This window comes from Strongylocentrotus purpuratus, unplaced genomic scaffold (genome assembly GCF_000002235.5).
Source record: "Strongylocentrotus purpuratus isolate Spur 01 unplaced genomic scaffold, Spur_5.0 spur5_contig_866, whole genome shotgun sequence".
Classification (NCBI taxonomy): Eukaryota; Metazoa; Echinodermata; class Echinoidea; order Camarodonta; family Strongylocentrotidae; genus Strongylocentrotus; species Strongylocentrotus purpuratus.
In genome coordinates this window covers 781926-790756 of record NW_022145575.1, presented here as the reverse complement: position 1 = coordinate 790756, position 8831 = coordinate 781926, and the positions used below count along the sequence as shown (strand labels likewise).

The following is an 8831-nucleotide window of genomic DNA, read 5'->3' as shown; positions in this document are numbered from 1 at the left end:
CTTAAACGCTGAGCTTCATGGGACACAGCCCCCTGGACCCTACTTCAATTAGTGACCTGCCAGTTTCACAAATAAGGTATCTAAATATGCTTATCTGACCGTAATTTAATGCCTAAAACCCCTGCAGCTCTTGAGGGCTTTGCCCCTTGACCCCGCCGGGGCAAAGACACTGGACCCCACGCCAATTTACGCTGCACTCGCTCCGCTCTACCTGATCGTTAATACTCCACTTTGAAAAACGTTCCGCGGGGCCGGCATGTAACGTGTAAGAGTGAGGTTGGTGCAGATTTTTCTTCTGCTCCCCAAAAAGTTTTTGCTCATTACGCCACTGCCCCTGAAAGGTGCGCCCCTGGAATGTTTGCCCCCTCCCCCAATCCCAAACTGCTTCAGGTGCACCTGGGTGGGGTGTTTGTCAGACGGCCCTAAAATACCCTAACCTCAATATTGAGCTAAATCAGCTTGAAAGGAAACCCCAATGGAACCTATATGAAAATATTCGCCACAGGCCAGCGATACACAAATGGCCATTGCCACACGATTTAAATGGTGGGGAGTGACTGCGAGACACCCTTTGATGCTAGATATAGATTGTTGAGAGAAACCTCGCGGGACTAATGTGAAAGGCAAATTGTACTTAGGTTTAAATGTCCCTTTCCTGCACTCCTTCCTGATATGAATACGATAAAAATTAAGAGCTATATACCTTACGATTTAACTTAAGTCTTGTGCTACTGTAAAAGTCAATGACAATCTTTTTCGAACTCTACTTATCTTTACCTAGGCCTGTACAGTAATTATTGTTATTGGGTTATTAAAATTCGCAAAACAATGTCCAACCAAATGCTTTATGCAACGCCTTTAACCATTTTATTTCTAAAGGCAATATCACAACGCAACACATGTTTTCAACATCAAGGAAAAATCCATTTGAGATCAAATAAAGCAATATTAAATCATGTCCATATCTAACTCCAGGAACTCCTGGAGTTAGTCCATATCATGCATAATTTATGTCCATTTACGTACCAAATAATTTGCCCGAAATATTGTGCCTACTTGAGTTGGATCGTATATGGTACATACAGGCGCGGATCCAGGATTTCTTAGGGGTGGGGGCCCAAATTTGAAATTAATTTGAAATTTAGTGTGCTGAAATTTTAAAATCGTGCAGGCCAATATTACGCTCAGTGGGTGAGGGGGGGGCACTAAGAGAGCACTAATTTATTTTTTTTGGCCCTCGAAAATGTAAAAAAATCGCACCCCCCCCCCTTGAGCGCCAGTGGGGAGGGCCTAACTCCTACAAAAAGTTAAAATTAACGTGTTTTTACAATTTTTTTCCCAGGGCAGAAAGGGAAAGAAAAAAGAGAAAGAGAAAAGGCAGAGCCCTCAGAGGCTCAGGGGTTTTATACATCAAATTATCGTCGGATGATGATAATTTTATACCTTATTTGTGACACTAGCCGGTCACGAATTGGCGTGGGGTCCAGGGGGCGGAACTCCCGGAAGGTCAGGGGTTTTGGGCAATAAATAACGGTCATATAAGCATTTTTTTATACCATATTTGTGACACTGGCAGGACACAAATTGGTGTTGGGTCCAAGGGGCGGAGCCCCCAGAAGCTCAGGGGTTTTACACATTCAATTATCGTCAGATGAGCATATTTTTTACCTTATTTGTGACCCTGGCAGGTCATAAATTGGCGTAAGGTCATGGGGGCAGAGCTCCCGGAAGCTCAGGGGTTTTGGGCAATAAATTACCGTCAGATAAGCCTAATTTATACCATATTTGTGACACTGGCAGGACACAAATTGGTGTTGGGTCCAAGGGGCGGAGCCCCCAGAAGCTCAGGGGTTTTGGGCAATAAATTACTGTCAGATCAGCATAATGTTATACCATATTTGTGACACTGGCAGGACACAAATTGGTGTTTGGTCCAAGGGGCGGAGCCCCCAGAAGCTCAGGGGTTTTACACATTCAATTATCGTCAGATGAGCATATTTTTACCTTATTTGTGACACTGGCAGGTCATAAATTGGCGTGGGGTCCAGGGGCAGAGCCCCCGGAAGCTCAGGGGATTTAAGCATTAAATTACCGTCAGAATAGCATCCAGCCGTCCGCCTTAGGGTCCTAGACGGGGTCCAGGGGGCAGAGCCACCGGAAGTCAAGGGGTTTTAGGCATTTAATTACGGTCAGATGAGCATATTTTGATACCTTTGATATTTTCCCCTTTTATTTCCTCCTTTTATTTCAAATTGATCTCAATAGTAGTTGTGAAACTTTCTCTTTGAAACACACAAAGACAAAAACTGAGATTCAATCGAATCAAGTAGTTTCATAATGTTCCTTCAATGTTTGTACTGAATTACTTTATCACAATAGGGATTGTGCAGAGTATTGGGTGCTAACAAGCATACACGTGTTTGTAGTCAGGCAAAATAAGCCATTTAACCAAACATGGCGATATTATATTATATTATATTCATGTTGATCGATGCACTAACTTTTGGGCAAGATTATGACAAGCGACTGAAAGGGGGCGGGGTGGGGGTGGTGGGGGGGGGGGGGGGGGGGGGAGAGGGAACTGCCAATGTCCACATTCCTGAAACATCCCAGAGTACAGGAGAAGAACTGATCAATTGCACTCAGCGCTCTAAATCATTTGAACTTTCTGCACTACTAAATGTCCAATCACTTGTCTAGTTAATATACCGATATACTGGCCAAAACCAGAGGAATATCTACAATAAAGCACCTTTTTGGCTCAAAATTTATATTTCAAACACTTTATCACTCATTAAAATTGTTATCAGAATGAAGTGTTTTAATTATCCATCTTTTGACACCAAATACATGGTGATTAGAGGTTTTAGTTCAAAGTTATCTTTAAAACTTGATGTAAACACACCAAACAGGTCCTTAATACACTAATGCACGTATATGCATACAGTTTATACACATGTGGGCAAAAATGTTGTTTTTGTGGAAATCAAATCCATAACTTTGGATTGGTATAACTTTTTATTGAAACAATATATAAACCTCTCCTTCGCATAGGTTATTGTCGTTGAACGTAAGCAAATTCCTGGAAAGTTTTTAAAAAAAAATCAATTTTCCGATTTTGATTTATGGAAAATAATGTTTTTTGATAAAATTCAATTTTTTGAAAAAAATCACAAAAATCATGTTTTTTACTTAAATTTGCGATTTTAATTAATCCCAAATTCTTTGAAATTGGTTTCAAAATGTAGATAATTTAACTCTCTTTCATATGACACCAAACCCATAGTGGTTCAAGGTTTCCTTAAAATGTTATTTACAAAATACTATTTTGTCGTCAAAAGGGCCACTTTTTTGGTGGGGGGCGTCCCCCTGGCCACACCCACCACTTAGAACATGCCAGACTGTCAATTTGTTATGTGGAGCTATGTGATCTTCACATCTGTGCACATGAAAATTGGTTTCCTTCCCAGCTAGGTTGACCCCCCCTGGCTCCTGTACTAATATAGTGACGTCATTAAAACATCGTTATTTTTCCGGCGAATCTCTCGTATATCCCAGCTGCTATGGAGGTGGTTGTATTTGTATTTTTATAAATCACCCGATATGTAGTTGACCTAAAACTTGTACGATGGCCATCTGTTAGCTTACCAGTTTCTAGTGTTACATTAGTTGACATATTTGTGATTTTCTTTGAATTTCACCTTTAAAAGAAAAACAGAAATCAATCATATTTTTGTATATGTATGACAAACGGGAGAGTGTCGAGACTACATCACAATCCGTTGAGCAAACTGCCAATTTAAGATTCATATACATGTACCGGTAGATTTAGTGATTTCATATTTCAAACATTCCTGACTCTCTTATGATTGGTCCGATTTATTTCAAACGTCCGCCCTTCTGTTTCTCTTTGTTCTGCTTTCCATCAAGTGAACTTAATACAAATGTTGGATTGCCCTGTAGGATGTATATTGTATGAGTTGCCTGATTGGGAGGGGGGGGGGGGGTAAAATCATTATAGGATGTGGAGTCTTTTCATTGACATGATGGAAACATTGTATGACTTCACTTGTAGTTAGCCTCAGTATATTAAAGAATAAACAAAGAAAGATATATATGTATTGAAGTATAATGATCAGAGTTTTTTGATAAGTAGAAATATAGCTTGATCCACTGTGTTTTGATCCTTTCCTCTATCGTACTTAATATTAGAAGAAATTTTGTAATTAAATCCTGTTTACCTATTGATGAATCAATTCCGCCTGTTTCTTGTCCTTGTATTGTCCTTGTTTTCAGATCACATTATGTGTATCCTGGATCCCTTTTTTTAAATGCATCATTCTGTGATTTCTTTAAAAACGAATCTTTTTAAATTGCATAGAATACATGTACATCTATAGGCATATTCACTAATACTTGACTATTACATGTACATGTACTATACCAATGCCTAAATATAACTAAATTTCCCTGTGGAAAAACGTACCTGTGAATTTATAAGAAGCACTCATCATTCCAACTGAGTGAATTGTCAAATATTAAATTGTATTTTTTATGAGTTTCACTGCTGTAAATAAATCATTTTGAAGTTCTAAAGGATAATGGCTCAGCTTGGATACTTTTGAGTCATTTATTGGTTTAGATATGAATGATGATGACCTCATACTCATTTACTCTGTATTACATGTATATTGAACTAAATCGGAAATCAGGCCCTACATGCTTAAGCCATTGAAGAAAAAAAAGAAGATGTTTAGCGTCCTGCCTTTTTGAAAAATAGGAAGGAGGAGGCCCTTTTTTCCAAATGGCCGCTCGGTACTTTTCGATGACCTCCAGGCAGTTGGGCTATTTTCAAGACGAAACACGGGCCGGCTGGTAGTGCGTATTATAACCAACATACTTTTGAGTCATTTATTGGTTTAGATATGAATGATGATGACCTCATACTCATTTACTCTGTATTACATGTATATTGAACTAAATCGGAAATCAGGCCCTACATGCTTAAGCCATTGAAGAAAAAAAAGAAGATGTTTAGCGTCCTGCCTTTTTGAAAAATAGGAAGGAGGAGGCCCTTTTTTCCAAATGGCCGCTCGGTACTTTTCGATGACCTCCAGGCAGTTGGGCTATTTTCAAGACGAAACACGGGCCGGCTGGTAGTGCGTATTATAACCAACATACTTTTGAGTCATTTATTGGTTTAGATATGAATGATGATGACCTCATACTCATTTACTCTGTATTACATGTATATTGAACTAAATCGGAAATCAGGCCCTACATGCTTAAGCCATTGAAGAAAAAAAAGAAGATGTTTAGCGTCCTGCCTTTTTGAAAAATAGGAAGGAGGAGGCCCTTTTTTCCAAATGGCCGCTCGGTACTTTTCGATGACCTCCAGGCAGTTGGGCTATTTTCAAGACGAAACACGGGCCGGCTGGTAGTGCGTATTATAACCAACATGAAAAAGCCAACATCGGCATGGGCTGAAATAAAACGTATTAAGGCGCTATTTCTTTTTTTGCAATGGCTGGTTCAAATTGTGGAATATTTGTGGGGCACCACAAAGATTAGAAATCTGTTATATTTATGGATATTTCAACCGTCTCTGATTTGATTTTTGATCAAACAGATGATTTTGTCTTTTAAATTGTATGGTCTTTTAAATTGTACAGTATGTTCTTTCAAATTTGACACTCTGGTTTTTCATTATCTCACAAAAAATTATTTTGTGTAGCGCCCTCTGCAACAAAACTCAACTACCCCTTTAACATCACTCACTTAAAGTGACTTGGTAACATTGTTGAAGGTTGATGAAAAAAATTGCTTAATTTTTGTATAAATGTTACTTACTATATCCCTTCTACTGTACTAACCCTCTGACATGCAAAAAATCCTGAAAAAATACTCAAACCACAAAGATATCTTTGGTTTTCTTTGAAGGCGTCGATGTACGACACCCTCTAACAGTGATTAACCGTAAATTCTCCCAACCATTTTTGTCTCGCCTGCGTAGCAAAAAGCGAGACATAGGCGCCGCTTTTCCGGTGACGGCGGCGGCGACGGCGACGGCGACGGCGACGGCGACGGCGTCAACATCAAAAACTTAACCTAAGGTTAAGTTTTTGAATTTTTGGTATAATTTTTAAAGTATAAGTTCTTAGTCAATGAAACTTTGACTATAGGGTAATCAAGTATCCCCAATCATGTGAGTAGAATTTCAGATCACAAAGTCAAGGTCAAAGGTCATTTCAGGTCAACAGACTTGGACTATGTTGTAGCATCATCATCGAAAACTTAACCTAAGGTTAAGTTTTTGAATTTTTGATATAATTTTGAAAGTATAAGATCTTAGTCAATGAAACTTGGACTATAGGGTTATCAAGTCTCCCCAATCATGTGAGTAGAATTTCAGGTCACTAAGTTAAGGTCAAAGGCCATTTAAGGTCAACAAACTTAGACTTTGTTGTGGCATCAACATTAAGATTTTCAAAATGCTTCTTCTTCGTTATTTTTCAACCGATTTTGATTCTGATTGTTTCATATGATAGGGCTAGGAGGGGATTTAAAATTCTACACAGAATCGTGAAATTCATTATCTATGCTAATTTATGCAAATTTATTCGAAATCACAAAAAAGGCTTCTTCTCCTTCATTTCTCGACCGATTTTGATTTGGTTTGCTTTATATCGTAGAGCTAACTTTGGTACACTAAACTTCTACACAGAATTTTGAAATTGTTCTCCATTAATTAATTATGGTAATTTATGCAAATTTATTCCAAAAATAACAAAAATTGCTTCTTTTCCCTCATTTCTTGACCGATTTTGCCTTATCTGGTAGAGCTAAATTTGGAACAATAAACTTCTACACAGAATTGTGAGATTTTGCTCCATTGATTATTTATGGTAGTTTATGCAAATGAAATGAAATTATGTCCCTTCCAGGGCATCAAATTTCTATTTTTTGACCAGTTCAAAAGTGTACCACATAAAATTTACGATATTTGTTGTTGTGAGATGCGGATGAGCGCTACGTCATTGACGTTCTGGTTTATCATATTGAATTGCGTTATGCAGGCGAGACCGCCAAGAGCGTTTCCCTTGTTTGAATTTTCCCAACCGTTTTTCCATGAAAAAAAAGATATAAAACAGGCTATAAAAAAATCTGTCAACACTTATATAGTTGGGAGAATTATATTAAGGAATCGATAAGATCAGTTTTTCCCAATTTGTACCATGAATAGTGGTCCGTTTTCACTCAAACTTTCATATTATCTTTAATTGTACATCTAGCATTGAAGTCACTACCTTAGCACTACTATCCCTCATCTGAACAATGTTACCAAGTCCCTTTAAAACCTTTCAAATTCATTCAAACATGACAATATACATACCAGTATTTGAGAATTGAACTTTGGCATGAGTAAGAGAAGTGATCAGGATATTATCATTTTCTGGTAATTGGTGGACAAATTTTGTTTTCCTTTTCAAAGAATCTCTATTGAACAACTGAACATGTAAAAGATGTACTGTATGCTGTAATAAAATAATAAAAAACAACAACAAAGAATGGCATAGCAAAGATATTACATGAAATCTGAACATGACTTTAATCATAATTCTTTTGTATTGGAACAGATCTTGCAAGACATCTACAATATGAACCATAATATATTTATCTTGGAATTATATAGCTTACTCATTAGTCATAGATGAAATCTACTCTGACAGTAAAGTACATATGATCTACCGAGAGAATGACGAAATTGCTGGCTCTGGTGTAGGTAGAAACAACAAAATTGTGAGAGAGAAAGAAAAAAAAATCCCAAATAACATGAATCAAGTCTATACATGTACGATTAAATTTAGTTCACATTGATATACCTCAGCTGTCAAAAAGTGGACATGGTTTAGGCCAAGCTCTTGCTACTTCTTTACCCCCATAGATAAACAATCTGCTCGCAACCAAGGACGTCTTTATTAAATTTAGTTCACATTGATATAACGGTACCTCAGCTGTCAAAAAGTGGACGTGGACATGGTTTAGGCCAAGGTCTTACTACTTCTTTACCCCCACAGATAAACAATCTGCTCACAACCAAGGACGTCTTTATTAAATTTAGTTCACATTGATATACCTCAGCTGTCAAAAAGTGGCATGGTTTAGGCCAAGCTCTTACTACTTCTTTACCCCCACAGATGAACAATCTGCTCGCAACCAAGGACGTCTTTATTAAATTTAGTTCACATTGATATACCTCAGCTGTCAAAAAGTGGACAAGGTTTAGGCCAAGCTCTTACTACTTCTTTACCCCCACAGATCAACAATCTGCTCGCAACCAAGGACGTCTTTATTAAATTTAGTTCACATTGATATACCTCAGCTGTCAAAAAGTGGACAAGGTTTAGGCCAAGCTCTTACTACTTCTTTACCCCCACAGATCAACAATCTGCTCGCAACCAAGGACGTCTTTATTAAATTTAGTTCACATTGATATACCTCAGCTGTCAAAAAGTGGACATGGTTTAGGCCAAGGTCTTACTACTTCTTTACCCCCACAGATAAACAATCTGCTCACAACCAAGGACGTCTTTATCATTTTCATGTTTTAGGTAACTGTATGTCGTTTGATCAATTGCATCAGGTACTTACAGTCACATGTATAACTTTCACATTTTATTTTCTTCTGATCAGATTCCCTCCTATGTTATTTTTGCTTTTATGAAGACCAACTTCATATATGAGGTTGGGGTTCCCCTTTAAGCATCAAGATTACACAACCTATGTGGAATGCAGGGATCCCAGTAAGAATTGATCAGAGGGCCTGAAAA

The 8831-nt window shown here is 37.9% G+C and overlaps 1 long non-coding RNA gene across 1 annotated transcript; it reads left to right on the top strand.

Moving 5' to 3' along the window:
* The first annotated feature begins 7574 nt into the window (after positions 1 to 7574).
* Positions 7575 to 8566, top strand: LOC115919823. The gene is made up of 2 exons (XR_004062028.1): positions 7575 to 8052; positions 8173 to 8566. It is a non-coding gene; the product is annotated as an uncharacterized LOC115919823 (long non-coding RNA).
* The last annotated feature ends 265 nt before the right edge of the window (positions 8567 to 8831 follow it).